General features: G+C 49.1%; 20 non-coding genes across 20 annotated transcripts; all 20 read right to left on the reverse strand.

Moving 5' to 3' along the window:
- Positions 1 to 289: 289 nt before the first annotated feature.
- LOC143726955 (U1 spliceosomal RNA) lies at positions 290 to 453 on the reverse strand. The gene has a single exon (XR_013199176.1). It is a non-coding gene; the product is annotated as a U1 spliceosomal RNA (small nuclear RNA).
- A 434-nt stretch (positions 454 to 887) lies between these two features.
- On the reverse strand, positions 888 to 1,078 carry LOC143727078 (U2 spliceosomal RNA). Its single transcript, XR_013199287.1, has one exon. It is a non-coding gene; the product is annotated as a U2 spliceosomal RNA (small nuclear RNA).
- A 1,128-nt stretch (positions 1,079 to 2,206) lies between these two features.
- LOC143726993 (U1 spliceosomal RNA) lies at positions 2,207 to 2,369 on the reverse strand. The gene has a single exon (XR_013199213.1). It is a non-coding gene; the product is annotated as a U1 spliceosomal RNA (small nuclear RNA).
- Positions 2,370 to 2,803: 434 nt separating this feature from the next.
- LOC143727079 (U2 spliceosomal RNA) lies at positions 2,804 to 2,994 on the reverse strand. The gene has a single exon (XR_013199288.1). It is a non-coding gene; the product is annotated as a U2 spliceosomal RNA (small nuclear RNA).
- A 1,128-nt stretch (positions 2,995 to 4,122) lies between these two features.
- Positions 4,123 to 4,286, reverse strand: LOC143726956 (U1 spliceosomal RNA). The gene has a single exon (XR_013199177.1). It is a non-coding gene; the product is annotated as a U1 spliceosomal RNA (small nuclear RNA).
- Positions 4,287 to 4,720: 434 nt separating this feature from the next.
- LOC143727182 (U2 spliceosomal RNA) lies at positions 4,721 to 4,911 on the reverse strand. Its single transcript, XR_013199389.1, has one exon. It is a non-coding gene; the product is annotated as a U2 spliceosomal RNA (small nuclear RNA).
- Positions 4,912 to 6,039: 1,128 nt separating this feature from the next.
- LOC143726658 (U1 spliceosomal RNA) lies at positions 6,040 to 6,203 on the reverse strand. Its single transcript, XR_013198894.1, has one exon. It is a non-coding gene; the product is annotated as a U1 spliceosomal RNA (small nuclear RNA).
- Positions 6,204 to 6,637: 434 nt separating this feature from the next.
- Positions 6,638 to 6,828, reverse strand: LOC143727080 (U2 spliceosomal RNA). The gene has a single exon (XR_013199289.1). It is a non-coding gene; the product is annotated as a U2 spliceosomal RNA (small nuclear RNA).
- Positions 6,829 to 7,957: 1,129 nt separating this feature from the next.
- On the reverse strand, positions 7,958 to 8,121 carry LOC143726659 (U1 spliceosomal RNA). The gene has a single exon (XR_013198895.1). It is a non-coding gene; the product is annotated as a U1 spliceosomal RNA (small nuclear RNA).
- Positions 8,122 to 8,555: 434 nt separating this feature from the next.
- Positions 8,556 to 8,746, reverse strand: LOC143727081 (U2 spliceosomal RNA). The gene has a single exon (XR_013199290.1). It is a non-coding gene; the product is annotated as a U2 spliceosomal RNA (small nuclear RNA).
- A 1,129-nt stretch (positions 8,747 to 9,875) lies between these two features.
- Positions 9,876 to 10,039, reverse strand: LOC143726661 (U1 spliceosomal RNA). Its single transcript, XR_013198897.1, has one exon. It is a non-coding gene; the product is annotated as a U1 spliceosomal RNA (small nuclear RNA).
- Positions 10,040 to 10,473: 434 nt separating this feature from the next.
- Positions 10,474 to 10,664, reverse strand: LOC143727082 (U2 spliceosomal RNA). The gene has a single exon (XR_013199291.1). It is a non-coding gene; the product is annotated as a U2 spliceosomal RNA (small nuclear RNA).
- Positions 10,665 to 11,793: 1,129 nt separating this feature from the next.
- Positions 11,794 to 11,957, reverse strand: LOC143726662 (U1 spliceosomal RNA). The gene has a single exon (XR_013198898.1). It is a non-coding gene; the product is annotated as a U1 spliceosomal RNA (small nuclear RNA).
- Positions 11,958 to 12,391: 434 nt separating this feature from the next.
- On the reverse strand, positions 12,392 to 12,582 carry LOC143727083 (U2 spliceosomal RNA). The gene has a single exon (XR_013199292.1). It is a non-coding gene; the product is annotated as a U2 spliceosomal RNA (small nuclear RNA).
- Positions 12,583 to 13,711: 1,129 nt separating this feature from the next.
- On the reverse strand, positions 13,712 to 13,875 carry LOC143726663 (U1 spliceosomal RNA). Its single transcript, XR_013198899.1, has one exon. It is a non-coding gene; the product is annotated as a U1 spliceosomal RNA (small nuclear RNA).
- A 434-nt stretch (positions 13,876 to 14,309) lies between these two features.
- Positions 14,310 to 14,500, reverse strand: LOC143727084 (U2 spliceosomal RNA). The gene has a single exon (XR_013199293.1). It is a non-coding gene; the product is annotated as a U2 spliceosomal RNA (small nuclear RNA).
- A 1,129-nt stretch (positions 14,501 to 15,629) lies between these two features.
- On the reverse strand, positions 15,630 to 15,793 carry LOC143726664 (U1 spliceosomal RNA). The gene has a single exon (XR_013198900.1). It is a non-coding gene; the product is annotated as a U1 spliceosomal RNA (small nuclear RNA).
- Positions 15,794 to 16,224: 431 nt separating this feature from the next.
- Positions 16,225 to 16,415, reverse strand: LOC143727086 (U2 spliceosomal RNA). The gene has a single exon (XR_013199295.1). It is a non-coding gene; the product is annotated as a U2 spliceosomal RNA (small nuclear RNA).
- Positions 16,416 to 17,544: 1,129 nt separating this feature from the next.
- Positions 17,545 to 17,708, reverse strand: LOC143726665 (U1 spliceosomal RNA). The gene has a single exon (XR_013198901.1). It is a non-coding gene; the product is annotated as a U1 spliceosomal RNA (small nuclear RNA).
- Positions 17,709 to 18,142: 434 nt separating this feature from the next.
- LOC143727087 (U2 spliceosomal RNA) lies at positions 18,143 to 18,333 on the reverse strand. Its single transcript, XR_013199296.1, has one exon. It is a non-coding gene; the product is annotated as a U2 spliceosomal RNA (small nuclear RNA).
- Between the last annotated feature and the right edge of the window lie 335 nt (positions 18,334 to 18,668).

Below are 18,668 nucleotides of genomic sequence, written 5' to 3' on the forward strand. Positions count from 1 at the left end.
TTTTCACACATGCACAAGGTATTCATACCACATGATAGAACTCCTCATTCGGAACAACTTTGCTTCTAGGACCACTGCTGCCAATAAAAGCGCTGGTTGAATAATGGAGATTATTTGAAGAATGATGAAAAAAAAAACTAAAAAACAGCCCTACTTTTGCAGACTGGTCCTAGGTTGAGAGTTTTACATCTCTCGATCAACCACTGCAGTTCAATTCTCTGGACTTCCTAGGTCGTTAACTACCAGAAGAAGAGGAACTCGGACAATCTGCTCTTTTAACCAGTGTGTCCAGGGGAGAGCGCGAACGCAGTCCCCCACTACCATGAATTATGCAGTCGAGATTCCCACATTTGGGGAATTCGCAGGGGTCAGCACAACCGGAGTGCAATGGCCGAGCCTCGCCCTGGGTGAACCACCTTCCTGATCATGGTGTCTCCCCTGCCAGGTAAGTATGAATTCCCAGGCCTCCCGTCAGAGGCACCGTGTCCCTCTCCGCAATCCTCACCAACGGTCGGACAATCAAACACACACCTGATTCAACTCATCAGCTCATTCGTAAAAACTCCAAGAGATAAGAGAGAGACATCAAAAACCTGCAGAGTCGGGCTCTTTTGCTGTTGTTGTTGTGGATGATGTTGTTTTCATGCTCCGGATCCATGAGCCAAAAATCAATTTCATACGCGGTCACCGGATAGTGGACGAATCAGATGTTAAACGAGATAAGAACAGAGTTGTTGTTTTTTTTTTCCTCTCACACCACCATTACCTGTATAGCATATGATCACCTACAACACCTTTAAAGCACCCATACACAGCAATATACGTTACTTCCATTAACACCTGCTGCCACACAAGACTAAAACATCTCTTTCATTGAACACAGTTTTTGGGGGTGCACCGTTCCCAGAAGTACTGCAATACCGGGTCGATGCGTGGAGTGGACGGAGCAAGCCCCTCTTCCATCTCCCAGTTCCAAAAATCAATTTAATATATGGTGCCCGGGTAGGGCACGTATCAGATATTAAACTGATAAGAACAGATACTACACTTGATCTTAGCCAAAAGGCCGAGAAGCGATGACACAATGACGCAGAGGCGGGGGAGCCGTCAAAGGCCACGCCCACCTGGGCCGTGGCGAGAGGGTCTAAAGGTCGCCAACAAACAAGCTCAGCTCACAGCAATACAAGCTCAGCTTGACTGTTGACACCGAAAATGGATCACAGCAGAGCGCACAACACGACACTTTGGAGTGCAACCTGGGATTTTGGACCAACAAACATTCTGCCCTAAAAGTGAGCGGGCAGACCAAAGCGTACGTCGTAGAGACTTGAAACTCTTGAGGGATGGTAGTACCCGCCCGGTCTACAACATCACCAAGGCTCGGCCCAATCGGCCCCAAGGTGGCGCTGCAGCGATCAGAAGTACGAAATGCCTCGTAACTCCTGAACCGTCCGTCGCAGACCCAAGTGTCTTACATCACCAGAATCCTTGGCTCGGGCCGAACAAGACGCAGGCCTCGGATTCGATGGTTGCGCTGGCGAGATTTTCGGGTATTTGGGATTTTGTGAAAAAGCTACGTTTGCACACTAGTCCTAGGTCTTTCGCCCGATCTACCCCAAACCGGTGCAGAAAGATTCCCTGGAGTCTGATTGCCGACAGCGATGGGGAAAAAAGTCGGAATTTCGATTCACGTTGGCGACGGGACGCCAAAACGTTGGGAGTGGGCGAGGCGGGCTTTACTTAAATGGCCATAACTCTCCAACGGAATGAGACAATTACACCCAAGTCGGTACACCTGTGCACGGGCTCAGCCTGTGCTCAGGTGAAAAGGGATGTGGCGACTGGCCACTTGGTGGCGCTGTAAACAGTAAAAACAACAACATGAATACGGCCATAGGCGACTGTATGTCAGGTGATTTTTCACACATGCACAAGGTATTCATACCACATGATAGAACTCCTCATTCGGAACAACTTTGCTTCTAGGACCACTGCTGCCAATAAAAGCGCTGGTTGAATAATGGAGATTATTTGAAGAATGATGAAAAAAAAAACTAAAAAACAGCCCTACTTTTGCAGACTGGTCCTAGGTTGAGAGTTTTACATCTCTCGATCAACCACTGCAGTTCAATTCTCTGGACTTCCTAGGTCGTTAACTACCAGAAGAAGAGGAACTCGGACAATCTGCTCTTTTAACCAGTGTGTCCAGGGGAGAGCGCGAACGCATCCCCCACTACCATGAATTATGCAGTCGAGATTCCCACATTTGGGGAATTCGCAGGGGTCAGCACAACCGGAGTGCAATGGCCGAGCCTCGCCCTGGGTGAACCACCTTCCTGATCATGGTGTCTCCCCTGCCAGGTAAGTATGAATTCCCAGGCCTCCCGTCAGAGGCACCGTGTCCCTCTCCGCAATCCTCACCAACGGTCGGACAATCAAACACACACCTGATTCAACTCATCAGCTCATTCGTAAAAACTCCAAGAGATAAGAGAGAGACATCAAAAACCTGCAGAGTCGGGCTCTTTTGCTGTTGTTGTTGTGGATGATGTTGTTTTCATGCTCCGGATCCATGAGCCAAAAATCAATTTCATACGCGGTCACCGGATAGTGGACGAATCAGATGTTAAACGAGATAAGAACAGAGTTGTTGTTTTTTTTTTCCTCTCACACCACCATTACCTGTATAGCATATGATCACCTACAACACCTTTAAAGCACCCATACACAGCAATATACGTTACTTCCATTAACACCTGCTGCCACACAAGACTAAAACATCTCTTTCATTGAACACAGTTTTTGGGGGTGCACCGTTCCCAGAAGTACTGCAATACCGGGTCGATGCGTGGAGTGGACGGAGCAAGCCCCTCTTCCATCTCCCAGTTCCAAAAATCAATTTAATATATGGTGCCCGGGTAGGGCACGTATCAGATATTAAACTGATAAGAACAGATACTACACTTGATCTTAGCCAAAAGGCCGAGAAGCGATGACACAATGACGCAGAGGCGGGGGAGCCGTCAAAGGCCACGCCCACCTGGGCCGTGGCGAGAGGGTCTAAAGGTCGCCAACAAACAAGCTCAGCTCACAGCAATACAAGCTCAGCTTGACTGTTGACACCGAAAATGGATCACAGCAGAGCGCACAACACGACACTTTGGAGTGCAACCTGGGATTTTGGACCAACAAACATTCTGCCCTAAAAGTGAGCGGGCAGACCAAAGCGTACGTCGTAGAGACTTGAAACTCTTGAGGGATGGTAGTACCCGCCCGGTCTACAACATCACCAAGGCTCGGCCCAATCGGCCCCAAGGTGGCGCTGCAGCGATCAGAAGTACGAAATGCCTCGTAACTCCTGAACCGTCCGTCGCAGACCCAAGTGTCTTACATCACCGGAATCCTTGGCTCGGGCCGAACAAGACGCAGGCCTCGGATTCGATGGTTGCGCTTGCGAGATTTTCGGGTATTTGGGATTTTGTGAAAAAGCTACTTTTGCACACTAGTCCTAGGTCTTTTGCCCGAACTGACCCAAACCGGTGCAGAAAGATTCCCTGGAGTCTGATTGCCGACAGCGATGGGGAAAAAAGTCGGAATTTCGATTCACGTTGGCGACGGGACGCCAAAACGTTGGGAGTGGGCGAGGCGGGCTTTACTTAAATGGCCATAACTCTCCAACGGAATGAGACAATTACACCCAAGTCGGTACACCTGTGCACGGGCTCAGCCTGTGCTCAGGTGAAAAGGGATGTGGCGACTGGCCACTTGGTGGCGCTGTAAACAGTAAAAACAACAACATGAATACGGCCATAGGCGACTGTATGTCAGGTGATTTTTCACACATGCACAAGGTATTCATACCACATGATAGAACTCCTCATTCTGAACAACTTTGCTTCTAGGACCACTGCTGCCAATAAAAGCGCTGGTTGAATAATGGAGATTATTTGAAGAATGATGAAAAAAAAAACTAAAAAACAGCCCTACTTTTGCAGACTGGTCCTAGGTTGAGAGTTTTACATCTCTCGATCAACCACTGCAGTTCAATTCTCTGGACTTCCTAGGTCGTTAACTACCAGAAGAAGAGGAACTCAGACAATCTGCTCTTTTAACCAGTGTGTCCAGGGGAGAGCGCGAACGCAGTCCCCCACTACCATGAATTATGCAGTCGAGATTCCCACATTTGGGGAATTCGCAGGGGTCAGCACAACCGGAGTGCAATGGCCGAGCCTCGCCCTGGGTGAACCACCTTCCTGATCATGGTGTCTCCCCTGCCAGGTAAGTATGAATTCCCAGGCCTCCCGTCAGAGGCACCGTGTCCCTCTCCGCAATCCTCACCAACGGTCGGACAATCAAACACACACCTGATTCAACTCATCAGCTCATTCGTAAAAACTCCAAGAGATAAGAGAGAGACATCAAAAACCTGCAGAGTCGGGCTCTTTTGCTGTTGTTGTTGTGGATGATGTTGTTTTCATGCTCCGGATCCATGAGCCAAAAATCAATTTCATACGCGGTCACCGGATAGTGGATGAATCAGATGTTAAACGAGATAAGAACAGAGTTGTTGTTTTTTTTTCCCTCTCACACCACCATTACCTGTATAGCATATGATCACCTACAACACCTTTAAAGCACCCATACACAGCAATATACGTTACTTCCATTAACACCTGCTGCCACACAAGACTAAAACATCTCTTTCATTGAACACAGTTTTTGGGGGTGCACCGTTCCCAGAAGTACTGCAATACCGGGTCGATGCTTGGAGTGGACGGAGCAAGCCCCTCTTCCATCTCCCAGTTCCAAAAATCAATTTAATATATGGTGCCCGGGTAGGGCACGTATCAGATATTAAACTGATAAGAACAGATACTACACTTGATCTTAGCCAAAAGGCCGAGAAGCGATGACACAATGACGCAGAGGCGGGGGAGCCGTCAAAGGCCACGCCCACCTGGGCCGTGGCGAGAGGGTCTAAAGGTCGCCAACAAACAAGCTCAGCTCACAGCAATACAAGCTCAGCTTGACTGTTGACACCGAAAATGGATCACAGCAGAGCGCACAACACGACACTTTGGAGTGCAACCTGGGATTTTGGACCAACAAACATTCTGCCCTAAAAGTGAGCGGGCAGACCAAAGCGTACGTCGTAGAGACTTGAAACTCTTGAGGGATGGTAGTACCCGCCCGGTCTACAACATCACCAAGGCTCGGCCCAATCGGCCCCAAGGTGGCGCTGCAGCGATCAGAAGTACGAAATGCCTCGTAACTCCTGAACCTTCCGTCGCAGACCCAAGTGTCTTACATCACCGGAATCCTTGGCTCGGGCCGAACAAGACGCAGGCCTCGGATTCGATGGTTGCGCTGGCGAGATTTTCGGGTATTTGGGATTTTGTGAAAAAGCTACTTTTGCACACTAGTCCTAGGTCTTTCGCCCGATCTGACCCAAACCGGTGCAGAAAGATTCCCTGGAGTCTGATTGCCGACAGCGATGGGGAAAAAAGTCGGAATTTCGATTCACGTTGGCGACGGGACGCCAAAACGTTGGGAGTGGGCGAGGCGGGCTTTACTTAAATGGCCATAACTCTCCAACGGAATGAGACAATTACACCCAAGTCGGTACACCTGTGCACGGGCTCAGCCTGTGCTCAGGTGAAAAGGGATGTGGCGACTGGCCACTTGGTGGCGCTGTAAACAGTAAAAACAACAACATAAATACGGCCATAGGCGACTGTATGTCAGGTGATTTTTCACACATGCACAAGGTATTCATACCACATGATAGAACTCCTCATTCGGAACAACTTTGCTTCTAGGACCACTACTGCCAATAAAAGCGCTGGTTGAATAATGGAGATTATTTGAAGAATGATGAAAAAATAAACTAAAAAACAGCCCTACTTTTGCAGACTGGTCCTAGGTTGAGAGTTTTACATCTCTCGATCAACCACTGCAGTTCAATTCTCTGGACTTCCTAGGTCGTTAACTACCAGAAGAAGAGGAACTCGAACAATCTGCTCTTTTAACCAGTGTGTCCAGGGGAGAGCGCGAACGCAGTCCCCCACTACCATAAATTATGCAGTCGAGATTCCCACATTTGGGGAATTCGCAGGGGTCAGCACAACCGGAGTGCAATGGCCGAGCCTCGCCCTGGGTGAACCACCTTCCTGATCATGGTGTCTCCCCTGCCAGGTAAGTATGAATTCCCAGGCCTCCCGTCAGAGGCACCGTGTCCCTCTCCGCAATCCTCACCAACGGTCGGACAATCAAACACACACCTGATTCAACTCATCAGCTCATTCGTAAAAACTCCAAGAGATAAGAGAGAGACATCAAAAACCTGCAGAGTCGGGCTCTTTTGCTGTTGTTGTTGTGGATGATGTTGTTTTCATGCTCCGGATCCATGAGCCAAAAATCAATTTCATACGCGGTCACCGGATAGTGGACGAATCAGATGTTAAACGAGATAAGAACAGAGTTGTTGTTTTTTTTTCCCTCTCACACCACCATTACCTGTATAGCATATGATCACCTACAACACCTTTAAAGCACCCATACACAGCAATATACGTTACTTCCATTATCACCTGCTGCCACACAAGACTAAAACATCTCTTTCATTGAACACAGTTTTTGGGGGTGCACCGTTCCCAGAAGTACTGCAATACCGGGTCGATGCGTGGAGTGGACGGAGCAAGCCCCTCTTCCATCTCCCAGTTCCAAAAATCAATTTAATATATGGTGCCCGGGTAGGGCACGTATCAGATATTAAACTGATAAGAACAGATACTACACTTGATCTTAGCCAAAAGGCCGAGAAGCGATGACACAATGACGCAGAGGCGGGGGAGCCGTCAAAGGCCACGCCCACCTGGGCCGTGGCGAGAGGGTCTAAAGGTCGCCAACAAACAAGCTCAGCTCACAGCAATACAAGCTCAGCTTGACTGTTGACACCGAAAATGGATCACAGCAGAGCGCACAACACGACACTTTGGAGTGCAACCTGGGATTTTGGACCAACAAACATTCTGCCCTAAAAGTGAGCGGGCAGACCAAAGCGTACGTCGTAGAGACTTGAAACTCTTGAGGGATGGTAGTACCCGCCCGGTCTACAACATCACCAAGGCTCGGCCCAATCGGCCCCAAGGTGGCGCTGCAGCGATCAGAAGTACGAAATGCCTCGTAACTCCTGAACCTTCCGTCGCAGACCCAAGTGTCTTACATCACCGGAATCCTTGGCTCGGGCCGAACAAGACGCAGGCCTCGGATTCGATGGTTGCGCTGGCGAGATTTTCGGGTATTTGGGATTTTGTGAAAAAGCTACTTTTGCACACTAGTCCTAGGTCTTTCGCCCGATCTGACCCAAACCGGTGCAGAAAGATTCCCTGGAGTCTGATTGCCGACAGCGATGGGGAAAAAAGTCGGAATTTCGATTCACGTTGGCGACGGGACGCCAAAACGTTGGGAGTGGGCGAGGCGGGCTTTACTTAAATGGCCATAACTCTCCAACGGAATGAGACAATTACACCCAAGTCGGTACACCTGTGCACGGGCTCAGCCTGTGCTCAGGTGAAAAGGGATGTGGCGACTGGCCACTTGGTGGCGCTGTAAACAGTAAAAACAACAACATAAATACGGCCATAGGCGACTGTATGTCAGGTGATTTTTCACACATGCACAAGGTATTCATACCACATGATAGAACTCCTCATTCGGAACAACTTTGCTTCTAGGACCACTACTGCCAATAAAAGCGCTGGTTGAATAATGGAGATTATTTGAAGAATGATGAAAAAAATAAACTAAAAAACAGCCCTACTTTTGCAGACTGGTCCTAGGTTGAGAGTTTTACATCTCTCGATCAACCACTGCAGTTCAATTCTCTGGACTTCCTAGGTCGTTAACTACCAGAAGAAGAGGAACTCGAACAATCTGCTCTTTTAACCAGTGTGTCCAGGGGAGAGCGCGAACGCAGTCCCCCACTACCATAAATTATGCAGTCGAGATTCCCACATTTGGGGAATTCGCAGGGGTCAGCACAACCGGAGTGCAATGGCCGAGCCTCGCCCTGGGTGAACCACCTTCCTGATCATGGTGTCTCCCCTGCCAGGTAAGTATGAATTCCCAGGCCTCCCGTCAGAGGCACCGTGTCCCTCTCCGCAATCCTCACCAACGGTCGGACAATCAAACACACACCTGATTCAACTCATCAGCTCATTCGTAAAAACTCCAAGAGATAAGAGAGAGACATCAAAAACCTGCAGAGTCGGGCTCTTTTGCTGTTGTTGTTGTGGATGATGTTGTTTTCATGCTCCGGATCCATGAGCCAAAAATCAATTTCATACGCGGTCACCGGATAGTGGACGAATCAGATGTTAAACGAGATAAGAACAGAGTTGTTGTTTTTTTTTCCCTCTCACACCACCATTACCTGTATAGCATATGATCACCTACAACACCTTTAAAGCACCCATACACAGCAATATACGTTACTTCCATTATCACCTGCTGCCACACAAGACTAAAACATCTCTTTCATTGAACACAGTTTTTGGGGGTGCACCGTTCCCAGAAGTACTGCAATACCGGGTCGATGCGTGGAGTGGACGGAGCAAGCCCCTCTTCCATCTCCCAGTTCCAAAAATCAATTTAATATATGGTGCCCGGGTAGGGCACGTATCAGATATTAAACTGATAAGAACAGATACTACACTTGATCTTAGCCAAAAGGCCGAGAAGCGATGACACAATGACGCAGAGGCGGGGGAGCCGTCAAAGGCCACGCCCACCTGGGCCGTGGCGAGAGGGTCTAAAGGTCGCCAACAAACAAGCTCAGCTCACAGCAATACAAGCTCAGCTTGACTGTTGACACCGAAAATGGATCACAGCAGAGCGCACAACACGACACTTTGGAGTGCAACCTGGGATTTTGGACCAACAAACATTCTGCCCTAAAAGTGAGCGGGCAGACCAAAGCGTACGTCGTAGAGACTTGAAACTCTTGAGGGATGGTAGTACCCGCCCGGTCTACAACATCACCAAGGCTCGGCCCAATCGGCCCCAAGGTGGCGCTGCAGCGATCAGAAGTACGAAATGCCTCGTAACTCCTGAACCTTCCGTCGCAGACCCAAGTGTCTTACATCACCGGAATCCTTGGCTCGGGCCGAACAAGACGCAGGCCTCGGATTCGATGGTTGCGCTGGCGAGATTTTCGGGTATTTGGGATTTTGTGAAAAAGCTACTTTTGCACACTAGTCCTAGGTCTTTCGCCCGATCTGACCCAAACCGGTGCAGAAAGATTCCCTGGAGTCTGATTGCCGACAGCGATGGGGAAAAAAGTCGGAATTTCGATTCACGTTGGCGACGGGACGCCAAAACGTTGGGAGTGGGCGAGGCGGGCTTTACTTAAATGGCCATAACTCTCCAACGGAATGAGACAATTACACCCAAGTCGGTACACCTGTGCACGGGCTCAGCCTGTGCTCAGGTGAAAAGGGATGTGGCGACTGGCCACTTGGTGGCGCTGTAAACAGTAAAAACAACAACATAAATACGGCCATAGGCGACTGTATGTCAGGTGATTTTTCACACATGCACAAGGTATTCATACCACATGATAGAACTCCTCATTCGGAACAACTTTGCTTCTAGGACCACTACTGCCAATAAAAGCGCTGGTTGAATAATGGAGATTATTTGAAGAATGATGAAAAAAATAAACTAAAAAACAGCCCTACTTTTGCAGACTGGTCCTAGGTTGAGAGTTTTACATCTCTCGATCAACCACTGCAGTTCAATTCTCTGGACTTCCTAGGTCGTTAACTACCAGAAGAAGAGGAACTCGAACAATCTGCTCTTTTAACCAGTGTGTCCAGGGGAGAGCGCGAACGCAGTCCCCCACTACCATAAATTATGCAGTCGAGATTCCCACATTTGGGGAATTCGCAGGGGTCAGCACAACCGGAGTGCAATGGCCGAGCCTCGCCCTGGGTGAACCACCTTCCTGATCATGGTGTCTCCCCTGCCAGGTAAGTATGAATTCCCAGGCCTCCCGTCAGAGGCACCGTGTCCCTCTCCGCAATCCTCACCAACGGTCGGACAATCAAACACACACCTGATTCAACTCATCAGCTCATTCGTAAAAACTCCAAGAGATAAGAGAGAGACATCAAAAACCTGCAGAGTCGGGCTCTTTTGCTGTTGTTGTTGTGGATGATGTTGTTTTCATGCTCCGGATCCATGAGCCAAAAATCAATTTCATACGCGGTCACCGGATAGTGGACGAATCAGATGTTAAACGAGATAAGAACAGAGTTGTTGTTTTTTTTTCCCTCTCACACCACCATTACCTGTATAGCATATGATCACCTACAACACCTTTAAAGCACCCATACACAGCAATATACGTTACTTCCATTATCACCTGCTGCCACACAAGACTAAAACATCTCTTTCATTGAACACAGTTTTTGGGGGTGCACCGTTCCCAGAAGTACTGCAATACCGGGTCGATGCGTGGAGTGGACGGAGCAAGCCCCTCTTCCATCTCCCAGTTCCAAAAATCAATTTAATATATGGTGCCCGGGTAGGGCACGTATCAGATATTAAACTGATAAGAACAGATACTACACTTGATCTTAGCCAAAAGGCCGAGAAGCGATGACACAATGACGCAGAGGCGGGGGAGCCGTCAAAGGCCACGCCCACCTGGGCCGTGGCGAGAGGGTCTAAAGGTCGCCAACAAACAAGCTCAGCTCACAGCAATACAAGCTCAGCTTGACTGTTGACACCGAAAATGGATCACAGCAGAGCGCACAACACGACACTTTGGAGTGCAACCTGGGATTTTGGACCAACAAACATTCTGCCCTAAAAGTGAGCGGGCAGACCAAAGCGTACGTCGTAGAGACTTGAAACTCTTGAGGGATGGTAGTACCCGCCCGGTCTACAACATCACCAAGGCTCGGCCCAATCGGCCCCAAGGTGGCGCTGCAGCGATCAGAAGTACGAAATGCCTCGTAACTCCTGAACCTTCCGTCGCAGACCCAAGTGTCTTACATCACCGGAATCCTTGGCTCGGGCCGAACAAGACGCAGGCCTCGGATTCGATGGTTGCGCTGGCGAGATTTTCGGGTATTTGGGATTTTGTGAAAAAGCTACTTTTGCACACTAGTCCTAGGTCTTTCGCCCGATCTGACCCAAACCGGTGCAGAAAGATTCCCTGGAGTCTGATTGCCGACAGCGATGGGGAAAAAAGTCGGAATTTCGATTCACGTTGGCGACGGGACGCCAAAACGTTGGGAGTGGGCGAGGCGGGCTTTACTTAAATGGCCATAACTCTCCAACGGAATGAGACAATTACACCCAAGTCGGTACACCTGTGCACGGGCTCAGCCTGTGCTCAGGTGAAAAGGGATGTGGCGACTGGCCACTTGGTGGCGCTGTAAACAGTAAAAACAACAACATGAATACGGCCATAGGCGACTGTATGTCAGGTGATTTTTCACACATGCACAAGGTATTCATACCACATGATAGAACTCCTCATTCGGAACAACTTTGCTTCTAGGACCACTACTGCCAATAAAAGCGCTGGTTGAATAATGGAGATTATTTGAAGAATGATGAAAAAAATAAACTAAAAAACAGCCCTACTTTTGCAGACTGGTCCTAGGTTGAGAGTTTTACATCTCTCGATCAACCACTGCAGTTCAATTCTCTGGACTTCCTAGGTCGTTAACTACCAGAAGAAGAGGAACTCGAACAATCTGCTCTTTTAACCAGTGTGTCCAGGGGAGAGCGCGAACGCAGTCCCCCACTACCATAAATTATGCAGTCGAGATTCCCACATTTGGGGAATTCGCAGGGGTCAGCACAACCGGAGTGCAATGGCCGAGCCTCGCCCTGGGTGAACCACCTTCCTGATCATGGTGTCTCCCCTGCCAGGTAAGTATGAATTCCCAGGCCTCCCGTCAGAGGCACCGTGTCCCTCTCCGCAATCCTCACCAACGGTCGGACAATCAAACACACACCTGATTCAACTCATCAGCTCATTCGTAAAAACTCCAAGAGATAAGAGAGAGACATCAAAAACCTGCAGAGTCGGGCTCTTTTGCTGTTGTTGTTGTGGATGATGTTGTTTTCATGCTCCGGATCCATGAGCCAAAAATCAATTTCATACGCGGTCACCGGATAGTGGACGAATCAGATGTTAAACGAGATAAGAACAGAGTTGTTGTTTTTTTTTCCCTCTCACACCACCATTACCTGTATAGCATATGATCACCTACAACACCTTTAAAGCACCCATACACAGCAACATACGTTACTTCCATTATCACCTGCTGCCACACAAGACTAAAACATCTCTTTCATTGAACACAGTTTTTGGGGGTGCACCGTTCCCAGAAGTACTGCAATACCGGGTCGATGCGTGGAGTGGACGGAGCAAGCCCCTCTTCCATCTCCCAGTTCCAAAAATCAATTTAATATATGGTGCCCGGGTAGGGCACGTATCAGATATTAAACTGATAAGAACAGATACTACACTTGATCTTAGCCAAAAGGCCGAGAAGCGATGACACAATGACGCAGAGGCGGGGGAGCCGTCAAAGGCCACGCCCACCTGGGCCGTGGCGAGAGGGTCTAAAGGTCGCCAACAAACAAGCTCAGCTCACAGCAATACAAGCTCAGCTTGACTGTTGACACCGAAAATGGATCACAGCAGAGCGCACAACACGACACTTTGGAGTGCAACCTGGGATTTTGGACCAACAAACATTCTGCCCTAAAAGTGAGCGGGCAGACCAAAGCGTACGTCGTAGAGACTTGAAACTCTTGAGGGATGGTAGTACCCGCCCGGTCTACAACATCACCAAGGCTCGGCCCAATCGGCCCCAAGGTGGCGCTGCAGCGATCAGAAGTACGAAATGCCTCGTAACTCCTGAACCGTCCGTCGCAGACCCAAGTGTCTTACATCACCGGAATCCTTGGCTCGGGCCGAACAAGACGCAGGCCTCGGATTCGATGGTTGCGCTGGCGAGATTTTCGGGTATTTGGGATTTTGTGAAAAAGCTACTTTTGCACACTAGTCCTAGGTCTTTCGCCCGATCTGACCCAAACCGGTGCAGAAAGATTCCCTGGAGTCTGATTGCCGACAGCGATGGGGAAAAAAGTCGGAATTTCGATTCACGTTGGCGACGGGACGCCAAAACGTTGGGAGTGGGCGAGGCGGGCTTTACTTAAATGGCCATAACTCTCCAACGGAATGAGACAATTACACCCAAGTCGGTACACCTGTGCACGGGCTCAGCCTGTGCTCAGGTGAAAAGGGATGTGGCGACTGGCCACTTGGTGGCGCTGTAAACAGTAAAAACAACAACATGAATACGGCCATAGGCGACTGTATGTCAGGTGATTTTTCACACATGCACAAGGTATTCATACCACATGATAGAACTCCTCATTCGGAACAACTTTGCTTCTAGGACCACTACTGCCAATAAAAGCGCTGGTTGAATAATGGAGATTATTTGAAGAATGATGAAAAAAATAAACTAAAAAACAGCCCTACTTTTGCAGACTGGTCCTAGGTTGAGAGTTTTACATCTCTCGATCAACCACTGCAGTTCAATTCTCTGGACTTCCTAGGTCGTTAACTACCAGAAGAAGAGGAACTCGAACAATCTGCTCTTTTAACCAGTGTGTCCAGGGGAGAGCGCGAACGCAGTCCCCCACTACCATAAATTATGCAGTCGAGATTCCCACATTTGGGGAATTCGCAGGGGTCAGCACAACCGGAGTGCAATGGCCGAGCCTCGCCCTGGGTGAACCACCTTCCTGATCATGGTGTCTCCCCTGCCAGGTAAGTATGAATTCCCAGGCCTCCCGTCAGAGGCACCGTGTCCCTCTCCGCAATCCTCACCAACGGTCGGACAATCAAACACACACCTGATTCAACTCATCAGCTCATTCGTAAAAACTCCAAGAGATAAGAGAGAGACATCAAAAACCTGCAGAGTCGGGCTCTTTTGCTGTTGTTGTTGTGGATGATGTTGTTTTCATGCTCCGGATCCATGAGCCAAAAATCAATTTCATACGCGGTCACCGGATAGTGGACGAATCAGATGTTAAACGAGATAAGAACAGAGTTGTTGTTTTTTTTTCCCTCTCACACCACCATTACCTGTATAGCATATGATCACCTACAACACCTTTAAAGCACCCATACACAGCAACATACGTTACTTCCATTATCACCTGCTGCCACACAAGACTAAAACATCTCTTTCATTGAACACAGTTTTTGGGGGTGCACCGTTCCCAGAAGTACTGCAATACCGGGTCGATGCGTGGAGTGGACGGAGCAAGCCCCTCTTCCATCTCCCAGTTCCAAAAATCAATTTAATATATGGTGCCCGGGTAGGGCACGTATCAGATATTAAACTGATAAGAACAGATACTACACTTGATCTTAGCCAAAAGGCCGAGAAGCGATGACACAATGACGCAGAGGCGGGGGAGCCGTCAAAGGCCACGCCCACCTGGGCCGTGGCGAGAGGGTCTAAAGGTCGCCAACAAACAAGCTCAGCTCACAGCAATACAAGCTCAGCTTGACTGTTGACACCGAAAATGGATCACAGCAGAGCGCACAACACGACACTTTGGAGTGCAACCTGGGATTTTGGACCAACAAACATTCTGCCCTAAAAGTGAGCGGGCAGACCAAAGCGTACGTCGTAGAGACTTGAAACTCTTGAGGGATGGTAGTACCCGCCCGGTCTACAACATCACCAAGGCTCGGCCCAATCGGCCCCAAGGTGGCGCTGCAGCGATCAGAAGTACGAAATGCCTCGTAACTCCTGAACCGTCCGTCGCAGACCCAAGTGTCTTACATCACCGGAATCCTTGGCTCGGGCCGAACAAGACGCAGGCCTCGGATTCGATGGTTGCGCTGGCGAGATTTTCGGGTATTTGGGATTTTGTGAAAAAGCTACTTTTGCACACTAGTCCTAGGTCTTTCGCCCGATCTGACCCAAACCGGTGCAGAAAGATTCCCTGGAGTCTGATTGCCGACAGCGATGGGGAAAAAAGTCGGAATTTCGATTCACGTTGGCGACGGGACGCCAAAACGTTGGGAGTGGGCGAGGCGGGCTTTACTTAAATGGCCATAACTCTCCAACGGAATGAGACAATTACACCCAAGTCGGTACACCTGTGCACGGGCTCAGCCTGTGCTCAGGTGAAAAGGGATGTGGCGACTGGCCACTTGGTGGCGCTGTAAACAGTAAAAACAACAACATGAATACGGCCATAGGCGACTGTATGTCAGGTGATTTTTCACACATGCACAAGGTATTCATACCACATGATAGAACTCCTCATTCGGAACAACTTTGCTTCTAGGACCACTACTGCCAATAAAAGCGCTGGTTGAATAATGGAGATTATTTGAAGAATGATGAAAAAAATAAACTAAAAAACAGCCCTACTTTTGCAGACTGGTCCTAGGTTGAGAGTTTTACATCTCTCGATCAACCACTGCAGTTCAATTCTCTGGACTGCCTAGGTCGTTAACTACCAGAAGAAGAGGAACTCGAACAATCTGCTCTTTTAACCAGTGTGTCCAGGGGAGAGCGCGAACGCAGTCCCCCACTACCATAAATTATGCAGTCGAGATTCCCACATTTGGGGAATTCGCAGGGGTCAGCACAACCGGAGTGCAATGGCCGAGCCTCGCCCTGGGTGAACCACCTTCCTGATCATGGTGTCTCCCCTGCCAGGTAAGTATGAATTCCCAGGCCTCCCGTCAGAGGCACCGTGTCCCTCTCCGCAATCCTCACCAACGGTCGGACAATCAAACACACACCTGATTCAACTCATCAGCTCATTCGTAAAAACTCCAAGAGATAAGAGAGAGACATCAAAAACCTGCAGAGTCGGGCTCTTTTGCTGTTGTTGTTGTGGATGATGTTGTTTTCATGCTCCGGATCCATGAGCCAAAAATCAATTTCATACGCGGTCACCGGATAGTGGACGAATCAGATGTTAAACGAGATAAGAACAGAGTTGTTTTTTTTTCCCTCTCACACCACCATTACCTGTATAGCATATGATCACCTACAACACCTTTAAAGCACCCATACACAGCAATATACGTTTCTTCCATTATCACCTGCTGCCACACAAGACTAAAACATCTCTTTCATTGAACACAGTTTTTGGGGGTGCACCGTTCCCAGAAGTACTGCAATACCGGGTCGATGCGTGGAGTGGACGGAGCAAGCCCCTCTTCCATCTCCCAGTTCCAAAAATCAATTTAATATATGGTGCCCGGGTAGGGCACGTATCAGATATTAAACTGATAAGAACAGATACTACACTTGATCTTAGCCAAAAGGCCGAGAAGCGATGACACAATGACGCAGAGGCGGGGGAGCCGTCAAAGGCCACGCCCACCTGGGCCGTGGCGAGAGGGTCTAAAGGTCGCCAACAAACAAGCTCAGCTCACAGCAATACAAGCTCAGCTTGACTGTTGACACCGAAAATGGATCACAGCAGAGCGCACAACACGACACTTTGGAGTGCAACCTGGGATTTTGGACCAACAAACATTCTGCCCTAAAAGTGAGCGGGCAGACCAAAGCGTACGTCGTAGAGACTTGAAACTCTTGAGGGATGGTAGTACCCGCCCGGTCTACAACATCACCAAGGCTCGGCCCAATCGGCCCCAAGGTGGCGCTGCAGCGATCAGAAGTACGAAATGCCTCGTAACTCCTGAACCTTCCGTCGCAGACCCAAGTGTCTTACATCACCGGAATCCTTGGCTCGGGCCGAACAAGACGCAGGCCTCGGATTCGATGGTTGCGCTGGCGAGATTTTCGGGTATTTGGGATTTTGTGAAAAAGCTACTTTTGCACACTAGTCCTAGGTCTTTCGCCCGATCTGACCCAAACCGGTGCAGAAAGATTCCCTGGAGTCTGATTGCCGACAGCGATGGGGAAAAAAGTCGGAATTTCGATTCACGTTGGCGACGGGACGCCAAAACGTTGGGAGTGGGCGAGGCGGGCTTTACTTAAATGGCCATAACTCTCCAACGGAATGAGACAATTACACCCAAGTCGGTACACCTGTGCACGGGCTCAGCCTGTGCTCAGGTGAAAAGGGATGTGGCGACTGGCCACTTGGTGGCGCTGTAAACAGTAAAAACAACAACATAAATACGGCCATAGGCGACTGTATGTCAGGTGATTTTTCACACATGCACAAGGTATTCATACCACATGATAGAACTCCTCATTCGGAACAACTTTGCTTCTAGGACCACTACTGCCAATAAAAGCGCTGGTTGAATAATGGAGATTATTTGAAGAATGATGAAAAAAATAAACTAAAAAACAGCCCTACTTTTGCAGACTGGTCCTAGGTTGAGAGTTTTACATCTCTCGATCAACCACTGCAGTTCAATTCTCTGGACTTCCTAGGTCGTTAACTACCAGAAGAAGAGGAACTCGAACAATCTGCTCTTTTAACCAGTGTGTCCAGGGGAGAGCGCGAACGCAGTCCCCCACTACCATAAATTATGCAGTCGAGATTCCCACATTTGGGGAATTCGCAGGGGTCAGCACAACCGGAGTGCAATGGCCGAGCCTCGCCCTGGGTGAACCACCTTCCTGATCATGGTGTCTCCCCTGCCAGGTAAGTATGAATTCCCAGGCCTCCCGTCAGAGGCACCGTGTCCCTCTCCGCAATCCTCACCAACGGTCGGACAATCAAACACACACCTGATTCAACTCATCAGCTCATTCGTAAAAACTCCAAGAGATAAGAGAGAGACATCAAAAACCTGCAGAGTCGGGCTCTTTTGCTGTTGTTGTTGTGGATGATGTTGTTTTCATGCTCCGGATCCATGAGCCAAAAATCAATTTCATACGCGGTCACCGGATAGTGGACGAATCAGATGTTAAACGAGATAAGAACAGAGTTGTTGTTTTTTTTTCCCTCTCACACCACCATTACCTGTATAGCATATGATCACCTACAACACCTTTAAAGCACCCATACACAGCAACATACGTTACTTCCATTATCACCTGCTGCCACACAAGACTAAAACATCTCTTTCATTGAACACAGTTTTTGGGGGTGCACCGTTCCCAGAAGTACTGCAATACCGGGTCGATGCGTGGAGTGGACGGAGCAAGCCCCTCTTCCATCTCCCAGTTCCAAAAATCAATTTAATATATGGTGCCCGGGTAGGGCACGTATCAGATATTAAACTGATAAGAACAGATACTACACTTGATCTTAGCCAAAAGGCCGAGAAGCGATGACACAATGACGCAGAGGCGGGGGAGCCGTCAAAGGCCACGCCCACCTGGGCCGTGGCGAGAGGGTCTAAAGGTCGCCAACAAACAAGCTCAGCTCACAGCAATACAAGCTCAGCTTGACTGTTGACACCGAAAATGGATCACAGCAGAGCGCACAACACGACACTTTGGAGTGCAACCTGGGATTTTGGACCAACAAACATTCTGCCCTAAAAGTGAGCGGGCAGACCAAAGCGTACGTCGTAGAGACTTGAAACTCTTGAGGGATGGTAGTACCCGCCCGGTCTACAACATCACCAAGGCTCGGCCCAATCGGCCCCAAGGTGGCGCTGCAGC

Source organism: Siphateles boraxobius, unplaced genomic scaffold, assembly GCF_051911475.1.
Source record: "Siphateles boraxobius isolate OS27281-9 unplaced genomic scaffold, OSU_SipBor_1 77, whole genome shotgun sequence".
Classification (NCBI taxonomy): Eukaryota; Metazoa; Chordata; class Actinopteri; order Cypriniformes; family Leuciscidae; genus Siphateles; species Siphateles boraxobius.